Genomic DNA, 15353 nt, shown 5'->3' with positions numbered 1-15353 from the left:
TAGTCTTTCACGGTTTCAAAAATGCCTTTTGCCAAAGGCTCCAATCAGCAAAACCATCAGTCACAGAGAAATGTTGCTCAAAGAAATCAGTATGATTTAGGGGCCCCCAAAGTAGAGAATGGCTCCCACTATGATGTACAGACTCCAGTTCATATTGGTTGCTCCCCATTCAAAGGATACTTGTTTGCAGATTGGCAGATAGAACAGACCAAGTGAGGTAGCACTGTCTCCAAAGTTTAGAGTGCAGAGCCTTCTTTGGTGGGGGGAGAGGAGAGACAGAGAGACAACAGTTTTCCTTGACTGCCAGAGAGATTGAATGTTGAGAATCTGTCCACACAGTCCTGAGAAAGTTTACTTGGTGAATAAGTCTTTGAATTTCATTGGGGTTTATGAGCTACCCCTACTGATGGAGGGAATCTAACGATGCAGTCAGGAACATTTAGACTGAGGCTTTTGTTTTGGTAGCCAACAGGACATCAACTATAGAGTGAAAGCTTTGGACACCACTGGCAACGTCCAAGGCAACATACCAGGTGCCATCAGTCTATGCAGCAGATTCAGTTCCAGTCACAATGTCCATGACAGCCAGGGCTAGGAGAGTAGCTACTGAATTCACCAATGATGAACCCACTCTAAACCTCCCCATCCATGTTGTCCTTTTCTATTATGCATAAAGGGCTGCTGCTTTGAAGTCCTTACAGGACTGTAATTTCTCTTTCTCTTGGGGATGTGTTCTGTTTCTGTTGGACTGCCTGGGAGGGAATGTGGGTGAGAGAGTAGCTTACCTGTCTCTCCAGCATTTCTCTCCATGCAGGAGTTCCTGAATGGGAGAACCCCTTCTGGTGCTTATAAGCATTCACAATACAGGCATGTCAAAAATCAAGACCAATTATACACTCACCAGTATAAACCACCATGGCAGTATGTCCCAAAGGGCCACACCTACAAGGTCAGGTTAGCTTCCCTTCTTCACTGTGAATGTTGCTCAAATCCCATGAACTGAACAGGGTATTTCCTCCCCTCTTGGGATGGTGTAAAATGGTGACTTGTCCTCCTATATTCAACAGAGCCTTAGAAGTTTGAGTCTTTCCCTCTCCATAATTTCTCAGAATACTTGGGCAGGTGCATATGGTGTTTGGTGCTCCTTGGGGACAGGGAGACTTTGGCTCCATTCCTAACTGGCTTTTTCTTTAAAAACAGTTGAGGTTAAATTAGAGGAGAAAGGACCAGGGAGGGGTCTGGTAGGGAGAGGATGACGGCTCTGGTAAACAGGTCATATTTACTTTCCATTTTGAGTGTTGCAGCAGGTGCACATAGCTCAACTAAATGAACTTCTAGTGTTTTCGATCCAATCAAAATCCAATCTCAAGTAGCAAGGTCATCATAAGCAACACCTTCAAAGTCAGCTTTGAAGACCCCTTAACCACCACACAGCCACAATGATTTACATTTGGAACCTCAGGATTTATGTCCTTTCTCTGACTTAGTCTTTACTCTTACAAGGCAAGTTTTTATAATGGAACACACATTATTCTGGAGTACTCCACTGCTGCATCACCAAGATAATAGTTTTTAAATACTTGTGATTTCAGTGTAGGACTGAGGGAGTCTTCTGAGGCAGCAGAGATGATAGCAAACATTTATCTAGATATAAGATTGTCATCTTAGACCACAGGCCATACACAGATCAGCTGTTGCCATCCTTTTTTAAGCATTGCGTGTTTCCCCATCTCATCTCCCAACTGAACTAGCCAAGGTTCCAACCATTTACTCAATTTCTCTCTATAGTGGTTGCAAATTTCCCACCTTTCATGCTCAGTGTAGGTGTGTTTCTCTGAAACTTGTCTGACAGAGGACACAATATTACACTTACCCATGATGAATCTTACTACCAGTTGTTACAGTGGGGTAGACTGGAGGTTGACTGTGAGACTGACCAGGAGGTCTCCCTCCTCCACCATGGGCAGCTGTCTTTGAATCACTTTCTTGTCTTCTATCTGACCATCTCTCCAATTTATCTTCGTTAACAAGACATAAATAGAGGACCATTTAGTGCCTAGTTGACTGTACAATTTGGTTAGATGTTATGTGGTGATCAGTTAGAAATTTTCCATTTCAACTACCCTTCCTTCTGAGTTAATATGGAGATAATTGACTCTGTTCTCCTGTTAAATCACCCAAACTTCTGTTAAAGTGACCAGTGGAAGGAAGGAAATCATAAGTTTCAGTTTCTAGGAGGAAGAAATCACTTTTACCTAAAAGAATTTAATAAAAAAAAAAGAATTTAATCAAAAAGAATGAGATGTTAAACTCATATATTTCTGGGGGGAGGGGAAGAGGTAGGAAGGAGAAGGCACTGAAGCTTGAGAACAGTTTAATAGTCTCTAATTGGTGCTGAAATATTTGGGTAAGTTCTGATTAAATTTGCCACGAGCATAAGTATCAATGGAAGAAAACAAGATACGAGACATTGGACAAGTTATAAATAAAGCGTACTTTCTCATTTCTATGCATTTTCTCAGCATGCACATGTGAAATACTTGTAGAGTTAGTTTCAGCATGCTAATGTGGAACACTGCCTGCAGGTTGAGAGCCCAGGCTTGGGAATTTGGCACACCTAGTTCTGACCGCACCACATTCTCATATAATTTTAAACAAATTTGTTAACCTTTTGCATCTAATTTTTTTTATCTTTAGTGCTGTGACAATAACATATAATTTATATTGTTGTTGTGAAGATTAAAAGCTATAATTATTCATAGCTAACGACCATACCAATCTTACTTTGGTATTGCTAGAGCAGAGAAATGTAGGACAAGACTGAATAAGAATTGGTAGCTTCCTATTTACTAAAAATTCAGGAGTCAAGAATGCACCTCCAAATAATTCTTAGTGGATAAGACTGATTCCTGCCATTCCATGATTATGGTTTTATCACACTGAATTAAGGTATCTCAAATGTATATAAAATAGTTGGTAGATGATAGAGGTCCCCTTTTTAGTTGTAGGAAGCATGATTGGGATTTGACGCTTCATTGAGAATGAAAGAGAAAAGGGAAGAGGTAGCAAATGGCAGGTAGGAAGTTCTACCATGAAAAAGGGTTGCCCTAAGGATGAGACAGTGGAGAATAAGGGAGTGCAGTTTATTTGAAGACAAATTTTACCACCTCCATAAGTTACCTAAAGTTCAATCCTATTTCAAAAGAATTAATATGCACACTTATGCCATTTAGCCAAAGGATTCAGGAGCTAATAAAACTTCACCATTGTTCAATTAGTGCTTTAGTCTTTTAATTTCATGTAAGTAAATAGAGATTTTGAATGAAATTCTGAACTTTCATATTTTTCAGGTAATACCAAGTTAATTACATCCTTGGTAACAATATATTGTTATGATTTCCCTTCATGCATGCAAATCAGGCATGGAATTGTATTATCTTCCATGGCCTCTCTTGTATGACCAGTCACACACTGGAAAATTTCTGTTTCCTTTCTTGCATTAGGTTATCTCTCTGCCTTGGTTTGAGTGTAGACTACTTATTAATGAATGAGATTCTTGGTGTTACAAAACCAACAAGAAATTGTATTATTTTTTCATGATAATAGCCATTTGTAAATTATAATCTTCCAAGACTCTTAGGAGATATGTATATAATTTACATACACACACATTTATATAATGAGAAGCTATATACATAGCGAGAAACTATATACTCACTGTATATACTTGCTGTATCCATCCTTTGTCAGCTTGAATGCTTCCAGAATATGAGGAGAGTACTCTAGCAAAGCAACCTCTTCTGTTGTTGAACAGCTCTGATGAGAAGTTCTTTCTTACATCGAACCTGAATCTACTTCTTGATTACAAATCTGCTTTTTGGAGCAGGAGAGAATAAGCCTTTCACTCTGCCATATGATGACCCTTTGAGTAAGTTTATGTTGCCCTCCATTGGTCTCCAATACACACAAATACACATACATGGCGTCAAACTATCAGGTTTCCCTTCATACTAACTATTTTCAGTGTGTTCATGTGATTTCCAGGATTCCAGGCCTTTCATACATTGATTTTTTTTTTCCTCTAAAAGTCTGGAATTCCAGATACAGTAGTGTTGTCCAGGTGTAAATAATAACAATGCTCTCTTTCACTCTTACAATGTTCTTGTTTCAATGATAAATTGTAATGTCTCTGTTGTACAAAGAAAGATGAATTGCAAAACAGCACTCACAGAAGGCCTGCAAGAGCAGTGTTCTGGAAAATTCACTGGTACAGGATCAATTGCAGATGTGTGGGCTGCACTCTTCCCACACCCATTGTTTTTAGGGCAGTGCACAAAAATCTGTCAGGGCTCTCCATCAGATTCCATAAGAGGGACCACAGACCCCACGATTGTGGACTTGTAAGCTGCATGATTAGCGAAGTGCCAACTCGTCTATCCCAGAGCTGGGATACCAAAGCTATGTAACATGGCAGCACACTGGCTACAGCTATTTTCAACCACTTCTGTGACTTTTAGATTGGATGTAGTTTAGCCCTTCCCCTGACTTGTTCAGGGCCTGGGGTCCAGGCATTGCAGTTGATCATGATTAACTGCCTTAATCATTGGATGTAGACAGTTTCCAAGGAGCTTTGCAAGAGATCAACTCTTTTTATGAGACTAGCTTTCAGAAGATCAGTCAAATTAACCTCTTACTCAATTCTTCCTTCCTTCTCCAAATTAAGAAGTGGCCTTTAGGCATCTACCAAATCTACCATTTGGACCTGTAAGTTGTGTGGCTAGTGAAAGCCTCACTAAGCTTGATACTGGACGACAGTTAGGACTGGATAAATAACTACTGCCAACAATAGTTCATGTTTATCTCAGGCAGAATGGAAAGGGGTATTAATTTGAATAGTCTTAAAGGTATCTAGTTGGAAAGTGTAATAGGACAACTTTCTGTACTTCATTGTGGGAGTTGAAGACAGGCTAACCATGACTAACAACCAGGGAGCCTCTGTCATTACAGTGCTATTGTATTGTAGCTCTTGATCACATCAGGGAGAGACTGACACATCCATAATCATGCATTTAATGTTCCCTAGTCAAGGGCTCTGTCTACTACCCCAGGAAAAAAATGGGCAATTCCTGCCTTCGTGAATTTTTCCCAATGAACACTGCCCTAGCAATCTTATGCCAGTGCTGCTCGGCCATTTTTCTTTGTGTGCCAGACAGTCAACCTAATCGTATCTCATTCCACAGGTATGGGGGAAAAGAGCAGATGAGGTGGAGGAGACCAGTTCTTATTACTCCTTTTGGAGTATTTCTATCTGTCTTTTCTTACCTAGCTATGTGGAATGGTGGGAACTTTCCCTTGATACTAGATTTGGTTTAGGAACTTTCATTGACTTGTCTTAGGTTGGACAAATCACATGAACTTTCTAGTTCTCACATCCTTTATCTATAAAATGGGAGGTGTGGCAAAACATCCCATGATGATAATTTCTTGGGATTGGAAGCATGTAATCTTTGTATTTCCCTACTCCTGACCCATAGAATATAATATGAAGGTGTACTCTATAAATATCTGGTAGATGAATAAACAAATAAAGGATATCTCTTACCTTTCTTTTTATTGGTGTTTGTATGCTGTTCCAGCTTATTAAAATCCTGAATTTAATTCTGCCTTTCATCATAAAAACTAACTTTCCCGGGGCACCTGGGTGGCTCAGTAGGTTAAGCATCTGCCTTCGGCTCTGGTCATGATCCTGCGGTCCTGTTGAGATCCCTGCCTAGTGGGGAATCTGCTTCTCCCTCCCCCTCTCCCCCTGTTTGTGTTCTCTCTCTCTCAAATTAAAAAAATAAAATAAAAAAAAATAAAATAAAATAAAAAAAAAAAAATAAATAAATAAATAAAAAAAAATAAAATAAAATAAAAAAATAAAAAAAATCTATCTTTAGACAACCCAACTTGCCCTTCTTGATTATCACCTATAGACTGGATGTACCTTTTGCATATTCACCTTAGTCACTGATACAAAGATTGAATAGGATAGGTCACTGTATGTATTTTTCTTAGTTCCATCGGATACACAGGAAGGAAAATAGCTCCTCCATATTCTCTAAAGTCTCCATAAGTATTAAAAGCACCTGTAAAGAAATAAAGAGAAAATTCAGTGTCTTGGACTGAATGAACTACGAAATTACCAAGAACTAGCTGTTAAGATTGACTGTTCATATGGAAATGTATTAAAAATTTATTTGGTTCTTGTATTTAACCGTCTTGGCCAATTCTGTTTCTTAAGGATGGAAGATGGTGAGGACTTTTACTCTCTGGTCTTCTGGTATCTTGATCCCAAAGACATATAAGACATTCTTAAATAAAGAAAAAAAAAAAAAAAAAAGAAAAGAAAAGAAGGAACATTAACCCTTTATTGGGCTAACTTGGTCTTCCAATATATAAAATGATAGCAGATCATTAGTGACTATTAAACGAGAAAGATCTAGATAAGAAGCATTGATCAAACTGCAGGGATAAAATATTTAGATAAGTTTAAGAAATTTATTTAGAGTTTATTTTTTATTCTTTAAAAGATTTTATTTATTTGAGAGAGAGAGAGAGAGAGTAGAGCAAAAGAGAGAGCACATGTGGTAGGGAGGGGCAGAGGGGCTGAGCAGGTATCCTGGATTGGGCTAGATCCCAAGAACCTGGGATTATGACCTGAACCAAAGGCAGAAACTTAACCAATTGAGCCACCCAGGTGCCCCAATTTATTTAGAGTTTAAAGGATGAACTGAATAGGTCTGGAAAGTTGTAAAGTCTTGACATTGTTTGAATCCTGGATATTTGTCCTATTAAAAATGTAACAAATATCTTTCATAACCGGAGCTTAAGCAAACACTTTTATTCACACACACAGTACAACAAACACAGAGAAGATTTTCTGGTGCTCCTGATTAATGCTGAATCATCAAATTTTAGGACTGAGAGGGACTTTTGCAATCATCAGTTTAGGCAGAGATAGCATAAGAATTGTGACACTTCCACAGTTATCCTTCTACATTGTCATATTGTTATAAAATAACTGGGTATTTCTAAAATTTTAGAATAGGAAAGGGCCTCAAACTATCTCCTACTTAGCTCATGTCTTCTACAACTAAAAGATGGTTTAGAAATGAAAGCTAAACTGGGGCTGCAAAGGAACAATTGTTTTACTTCTTGTTAGGAAGTGCCCAGGTGACCAGACTTGGTGTCAGGATGCTTAGACTCCCATATGTGAAGCTGTGTGCTCTTGGCCAAATGACTTAGTCTTTTGAATCTGACTTTCCTCGGTGAGGCTAAACATGGCTTGCAGAGAGTCAAATGAGACCTAACAACAAAACAATAATGTCATGGTGACAATGATAATATTTAATACTTACTTAACTCTTCTATGTAGGTACTGTGCTGTGTTTTAAATGTGTTTAAAAATTTAATTTTTGCATAATCACACAGGATGGGTGTTTATTTTCATGTGTATGAAATTTTAAAAAATCAAAGAGCTATAGTGATGTGAGCCATTATTATTATTATTAGTGTCATATTAAATATGAGTAAAAAGACCGTGTTTTTAATGTTAGAAGTCCCCCCAACTGCCATGTATTTAAGACTTAACCAGGGTTCATTTGGCAAGCAAATATTTCTATTAAGAGCTATATAAGAAAAAACAGAAGCATGGCATCTTACAAAAAAGTTGGTATAAAATGAAATTTATTTGTATATCTTTTCCCTCATGAATAAAGCAGAGGATCTCAGTGGTCACCAAATACCTATTAGATCTCCTACTCTTCTAGCAGCCTGACAATTAGGATAGGAATTTAATTAGTTCTGGCCAATGAAATGAGAGCAGAATTAATGTGTATTGCTTCTGGGTCAAGCAGTTAAGAGTTGATATGTCTCCTGCATTTTGCTTTCTCGGCAGTCATAATCCCAGATGCCACATGTTGCTGATGGAATAACAATTAGATGGAGGAGGGCACCTTGACTTGCGTTGGTTTGAATTGGGTTATATGTTACCACGGCATAGCCCTGCTTCTTCTGACTAATGTAATTATGCTGTACCTTACTTACAACCGTATCCTCCCAAGATTCTAGCATAATGTGATGGATGTAGGAATTGATTGGTAAGTATTTGTGCAAGTAATATGGTCCAAGCTCATAACTTTATACAGGTGGTTTCTGAGGTATGGCCAGGTTAGATTTAATTGCCTAAAGTACTAGAGATCAAGTTCTTTCCAACCTCTTCTTATAATTTGCACTAAGAAAAGATGAGAGTATTTGTGTGGCACACTTGGATAAACAGTCATGTTTGATGGCTGACACGCTCAAGGGTTTAGGTTGCCTCAGCTCCTTCCAGGCATACTAGGGCCTATGGGATCACTTTCTTTACCTAAATGTGCCATCCTATTTGGGAAAATCTAGCCCCAGATCACAACAGCTTATTAGCAATAGTTTCAAGATTAGAACCCAGGTGGCTTGACATGCTCTTTTACTATACTGGTCTTAAGTGAATTGAGAAGATTCAGATTCCAAAAAGTGTTTTGCTCTTGATTTAGCTACACTGATTGAATTGAGCAAATTTTGACTCCTCTGTCTCTTCACCTGTTAAAGAAGAGGTTAATCTGTAAGGTTCCTGTAGCTTAAGAGTTTTATAATTTTTTAAGAACAAGGAAATATAAGGGAAGGGAGAAGAAATGTGTGGGAAATATCAGAAAGGGAGACATAACATAAAGACTGCTAACTCTGGGAAACGAACTAGGGGTGGTAGAAGGGGAGGAGGGCGGGGGGTGGGAGTGATTGGGTGACGGGCACTGGGGGTTATTCTGTATGTTGGTAAATTGAACACCAATAAAAATAATAAATAAAATAAATAAAAAAAGAACAAGGAAATATACCATATGCTATGTAGACCCGACACAAACTGAAATGACTATTTTATGATAATACAGTAAATCTGATCAATGCAGACAGCCAAACTAGATGATGCCGTGCCTGAAGTGAATTCTATTCAGTTTGGCTATTTATATTTATCACCTAAATTGAATGATTAGGTAACCATGATCCTTATGTGAGAAGTCAGCAATCTGCAGTTGAGTTGTAGATTCTTGAGTGGATTGACCCACATTTCACAAGTATCACCATACTTGATGCTTATGCATATGCATATGTGAAGACAGTATGTATATTAAGCTTATATAGGGTTAGTTATCAAGTGCTGGGAAAGCCTGACTCAGATACTTTCAAAGGAAAAACATGTAAAACATTTAATTTAATATTGTTTAAAAAGTTAATACAACACTTTACAGCTTGGTAGATTTTTTTTCCAGAAGTATATATTTTTAGTTTACTCTCAAAGCTTAATTCCCATTAACCACTTTTGAACTAGCAAAATATTTAAATAATTAAGCATATTACTATTTTAAGTGTTCATACAGGGTTTTTGATGCACTTGAAAAGTTTCTCTGGGGGAGGAATAAAATAGTTTTCCCTCTACCATTTTAGCTTCATGGGCTGGGGCCCAGAAATAAGATTGGGAACAGTAAAAAACAGATTAATAAGAGAAAAGCAAACAGAAGTTTAATAACACAGGCATCATGCATATACGTGGAAGCACTCTGATGAGTTGCTCAAAGGGATGGTTATAACCTGGGCTGATATAGCACCTTAATGAAGAACAATAATTTTGTAGAGAAGTGACAAGACAAGGAAAAGGACTTTGAGCTTTTAGGTTCAGCAAATTGAGGAAGAAAATATATGGGGAAACTAATGGTAAACTTTACTAAAGTTTGTTATGTAGATTCATCTGGGCTAATCAGGTCTAGAGTTCTCCCCACTGATTAATTTCTCTCCTTCCTGCTAAGGAAGGGGGGACGAATATCTTTCATATTTATGTCTCCCTTTTAGGCAGAGAACTTTTCTTACATCTATTTGTTCTCAGTTGTCTCAAGCTCAAAATAATCAATATGCCAAAGTAGCATATTTTGGGGTGGCCTATTCTGCTACTTTTCTATTCCATGTGCTTATTCATAGACACGCTAGTTATTTCATCCAGGTTGAAAACCTATCGATAACGTTTTGTGCTCTGTTCTCAAATGCCCTCAGTGACTCCATTACCATTGATACATATGGTAAATAGACCGGGAGAATAGCCTCTCTTTGTAGGACTTAATTAAAATGCTTATTTTGCTTTGAAGGATATTCAAGATGGATAGTGTTTCTTTTAGTGGAATAAAAAACAGTATCAGCTGATTTTATGACCTTTAAGTGAAACACATGAATTTCTCATGCTTTTTTTCTGTCTTGACAAACGTGCCACATGTCACTCTGAAGGGCCATCCTCTTCCTCTGGCAGCTTTCTTCCCTCCATTCAGTGACATAAGCGGCTCTCACAGATGGAACCGTGCTGGTGCGCTGAGAGTTAATCCAATTAAAACAGCATAACTAAATAATAGAAAAATGTTTGCTGCATATGGAGGGAAAATGACATTTGAGAACTCATTTATTAGATTGATGAACTGAGACATCTAATGCAGTGTTTTCCTGACATGCTTGGCTGGTGGTGGTGGGGGGGGTGCTCAATTTCAGAACCAGTTGACAGACTATGTCCTGCCTCATTAAGGCAGGCTTAACGCTGCCTACATCTGGAGAGTCTTGTATTTTTGTGTTTTAAGTTCAGTGTGAAGAATATAACATGTTTGTGAAATTTCTTCTGGATATTCTTTGTGAATATGCAAATAAATGTGGGCACAAAGTGAAACTTTCTCATCTGGGCCTCCTGTAGCTGAGGCAAACTTTATTAAAGTCTATTCCCATGGCGTGCTTACTTTCATCTTTTATTTTTTTTATATATGAGATTGATCTTTGCTACTCCCCTACACCCACCTTGCGCTGTAGTCACATTGATTTTCCCCTCACTGCCTGATGAGTGCCTGCCTATTCATTCATGATGGAGCTCAAACATCTCTTCCCCTGGGAGGGCGGCTCCTGGCATGACAGCCATGGCAGTGCCCAGAGGAGGCCTGAAGAGCACTGATGCCACCTGGGTGTCGTGAGTTGTGATTTACTGCCTATAGTGTTATTTAGCTTTTCACCTGTTTTTGTTGTTTCTTCATTTGCCTTCTTTTAACTGTATCTTTTTCCTCACTCTTAGCACCCTGGCTCTTCAGCTAAGCCCATGCATCCATATCCAAGACACCACTCACCAGCCCTCCACTGATGACCTCTGCTTTGTCATTTTGATTCCCAGGACCAGGCTTCTGCTTCAGTTTCTGATGTTTTATACCTGTTTCCCTTCATTTTCCTTGCCTGAGGAGGTCACCTATGGACAGTCATCTGTCCGAATGACTTGCTGCTGCTTGGACACATGCCTGGGCTCCTCCTGGCCTCTCATGCTGTGCGCTCTGGCATTGCAGGCTGTAGAGGCTACGTAGCCTCAAAGACTTGTTTGTATGCAACTACCTTTGAGAAGAGAAGTGGCCAGAGACTGTTCCTTCCTGCAGGTTAATATTGGGCCCCCGAAGTATGGTTTTTAAGTGAAAATAGTTCCAGTGCTCTAGCCAGATAGCATTGAATAAGGGCGGTGTCATGAGGTAATTGGAAAGGTGCTTGTGAGAGATCTCAGGGGCCCCAAGGTGGCTTGGGGGTAAATTCTGCCCAATGGGTACACTTGAGGGAATGGGGACAAATCATCCTAATCACACCATTTATTTTGAGATGTATAACTTCTGGGAGAGTCTCACTGTTCAACATGTCCTCTAGCAGATGCTGAACACATTTTCTGGGTTCCTGGGGGCTTCCTTGATGTCCTCGACACCTGTGTCTCAGAATGGTTATCAGGCTGGTGGGGTACTTTTCTTATAGCTTAGTATTTTTACATCCTGGAGTAAACCCCTGTGACTGAAGGCAAACCTTGAGTGTTTCTCCCTTGGATTTCTTAGGAGGAAAAGTACATACTTATTGGAACCTTGTGACCTCTGCTTAGCAATAAAGTACTCAAAATTGCCCGAAGCATGCTTGCTCTTGTCAAGCCCTATGAATGTTGGGCTGCACAGTGATCTAGACATGTGTCAGGTCCAAGCACCATCCTTTGTCCTCTTGCCCTCGCTGCTCTAAGTCAAGACAATTATAGTTCTCTGTGGGTCTGAGATAGTTTTTCAAGCCTCCACCTCATATAACAAGATAATATATGGATTTTAAAATAAATATTGGTTGATCCAGAGTCAATGAGGTGGCTACTATCCAAGATATGTTCTTGAACAAAAGTGAGTTTGCATCTCACAAATACGTGCATATATGTTCATGCATGCAATGTGTGTGTACTTCTATATTTCTTTTATAAACGTAATCTGAATTTCACATAATATAAAATATAATATTTATAAAATACAGTTTTATGTTATAAATTCTATGTGCACACACATTTCCAATACTTTAGTCACATGCACATACTTGCAGCCATAGCCTTACAGTCAAACTCAGCTTCTTTATCAGAATTTTTAGCAAAGGGAAATAAAATTTCTTGTTATTCAAAGTTTGTCCCAGGAAGCCTTCCCACCCATGATATATGTAGCCACAGTGTTGCTAAGTATAGAGGCCAGTCCTTGTTCCTCCAAAAGATTTGTTGTGTTTTCCGGTGTCATGGTACCTCAGCTAAGCACTGCTCAAGCATTTACAAATGTAGCTACAGTTGTCAAGTGATTTCATTATGACAGTAGTTTTAATAATACTCCTAGGGGTACATTAAAAAAAATAAACATGCTTCTATATATAATATCAGCTGAAGGGTATTACTGGATGTAGTTTTGCTTCTGAAGTGTGAAATACTCTTCTTTTGAGGTAGGGAGATTTGGTCTTACAGAAATTCTATCCAATGGCTTCTCCACACCTGCCCTCAGTTTTTACTGTGTAATAACTCTGTGTCTCATGTCCCTGACATAGAGTTTCTACTTCGGAAAAACAAATGTGCTGCTTTTACACATCTCAGCTAACTGGCCCCTAGCTTGCATTATTTTATTACCATTGGCTGGACTGCTCAAACTTCTTCCTGCCTCCCAATCTTCCTTTAAGGATCTGTCTCAAAACTCACTCCTTGTTCTCTTCCTGGATTAAAGCCATGCATATTTGATTACTCCAGTCATCCCAGCACCCTCCCAGCACATGTGGGAATGAATGCTAACTACAAGTCTTATGATTGCTTCAGTTTCTGCCATTTGGCCATGGCTTTGAGTCATTTCAGTAATTTAAGATTTATAAGTAGGGTGGGGATGATGGAGTGCTAATGGCTTAAGTCAGTGAAGAGGCCTTGGGAAATTGAGGGTTGGGCACTTTGGGAACATCAAGAGAAAGTGCCCTTGGAATTCCCTTTGCTGGTTTCTGGCAGAAGTGGCAGTGATAAGCTGATCCCCTTAAGGGTCTTAGCAAAATATGATCATCACTGTGGGGGTCACAAGGAAAGGACAGGAATAGATGATCTATCAGCACACTTGAGAGAGCTTCACAGAGAATTTTATCTCTGAATTGAAGCAGGTGCCAGCAAAACATGGATGAATCACTTGGATGTGAAGGTCACCATGGTCCTAGCAAGAGATCTACTTCCTCTCATTACATCAAAGATGCCACACAGAAATGGAAGGTACTTCAGGAGTACCACCTGGACCTCTTCTTTGCCTATTGTGTTGTCTCTCCTCTTAACCACACTGTGGCCTACTATGCTGGTGTAGAACTCCTCTTTAAAATGCTGTTTTTCTAGATTCATAAGCAAGTAGTAATCATTCCCAGTGTGTCCCTACCTAATCTAAAATGCCTCCTCTTGTCAAACATGGAGAAGGTTCTTTCCTTCTGCCTTAAGGCATTAAAACTCAGCTTAGCCTTCCTTTGTGGTCTGAATTTGCTTAGCTAAAAATGCTAGTGAAATTTAGAAAGATTATCTCTGTTTCCAAGATGGTTTTCAAACCCTATTTATTATCTTGCTTGTCAGTAAGTCCAATATTTGCCCTCTCCTTTCATGGGGCAATAATACTCAGATTCAGCACTGGAATTGGGAGGTTGCTAGGAATCTTGAGTTAAGAGGGCAATTAAATACATATGTATAATATTTGTATATATTTTCACAATCTTAATATCATCCTATCACAGACTGATTTGTTTCTAGTACTTGGCTATTTTCGAAGACTTTATTGGTCATCAACTGAATTCGTATACATAAGAACATTGTCAGGTTCACTCATTTAACAAATATTTGCTGAGCACCGATTAAATTCCATGCACTATTTTAGGCATTCGAGACACATCTTTAAATGACAACAAGGGTCTATGCTTTATAAGACTAACTCTCTAGGACAGAGAAACAAAAAATAAAAGCATAAAAAATATAAAAATCATATTGTATGTTATGAGGTATTTAGTGCTATGGATATGAAAACAGAAGAAAATAAGTCTAATCCTGAATGTGGAGTAAAAGGAAGAGATGGCTCAGAAAGTGACATTTGAGCAAAGCCGTCAGGCAGTGTCTGATGGAAGAGTGTTTCAGGCTAAGAGGACTACTGGCATAGAGGCCCTGCTGGGGGAGTACCAGATGTGCTCCAGGAATGAGAAGCAGCCGGTGTACCAAGTGGGGAGGGAGCAAGGAGGAGAGTAATACAGGTTCTTTAAAACAATTTTCAATTTCACAAATAAAGAAATGCTTAAATATTAAAAACAATCTTTAAATTGATAAGATAAATTCTTAAAACAAGCACATTGAAGAATACATATTTTAGCAAATTAAGAAGGATTTTATCAGCTTGCTTTTAATTTAATGTCGATTAATATACTTTAAAAAATATTCCACTTCTTAAAAGGCTTGAATCAAGTTTTCCTCACCATTTTATCTTTATGTGCACTCTAGTATGTACATCCTAGTCATAAATATAAACATGTGCATATTCTTACATATGTGTATTCCTCCTAACATGTGAATCAGCCCATTGAGAACTTGCCACTTGTCTAAAGACACTAGCTTCTTGCATAGTGGCTGAGGCTATCTAATTATCTAATTTGTGTGAATGTAGACAGCTAAACTGAATAAAATTCACTACTGGGATTAAATTACCTAGTGTGCTGTCTGTGATGATTAAATCCACTCTATAATTACAAAATAGTTGCTTCATTTTGGGCTCCTTCAACACCGTGTCAGCACCACACATACCACAGCGAATTCTCTTGCTAACAAAAAATTTTAAGTGTTAGAGCTGGAAAAATTCTTACAGATTATCTAAACCTCCTTGTTTTATAGGGGAAGAAATGGAAGCTCACACAAATGACAATTCAATCAATGTAATTAGTTATAACTCAAAACA

General features: G+C 38.6%; 1 non-coding gene across 2 annotated transcripts in view; it reads left to right on the top strand.

The window, feature by feature from the left end:
* The window catches only part of LOC102155839, an 81073-nt gene extending 65968 nt beyond the window's left edge, over positions 1-15105 (top strand). Inside the window, exons 7-9 of one of the 2 annotated variants that reach the window (XR_005383289.1) lie at positions 3751-3928; positions 7940-8141; positions 11168-15105. This is a non-coding gene — a transcript (uncharacterized LOC102155839). The remainder of the gene's footprint in view (positions 1-3750; positions 3929-7939; positions 8142-11167) is intronic. The other variant, XR_005383295.1, reaches the window with a different exon arrangement.
* The last annotated feature ends 248 nt before the right edge of the window (positions 15106-15353 follow it).

The sequence above is a fragment of the Canis lupus genome, chromosome 33 (genome assembly GCF_011100685.1).
Source record: "Canis lupus familiaris isolate Mischka breed German Shepherd chromosome 33, alternate assembly UU_Cfam_GSD_1.0, whole genome shotgun sequence".
NCBI classification, from domain to species: domain Eukaryota; kingdom Metazoa; phylum Chordata; class Mammalia; order Carnivora; family Canidae; genus Canis; species Canis lupus.
This window is presented reverse-complemented; position numbering and strand designations above follow the sequence as displayed.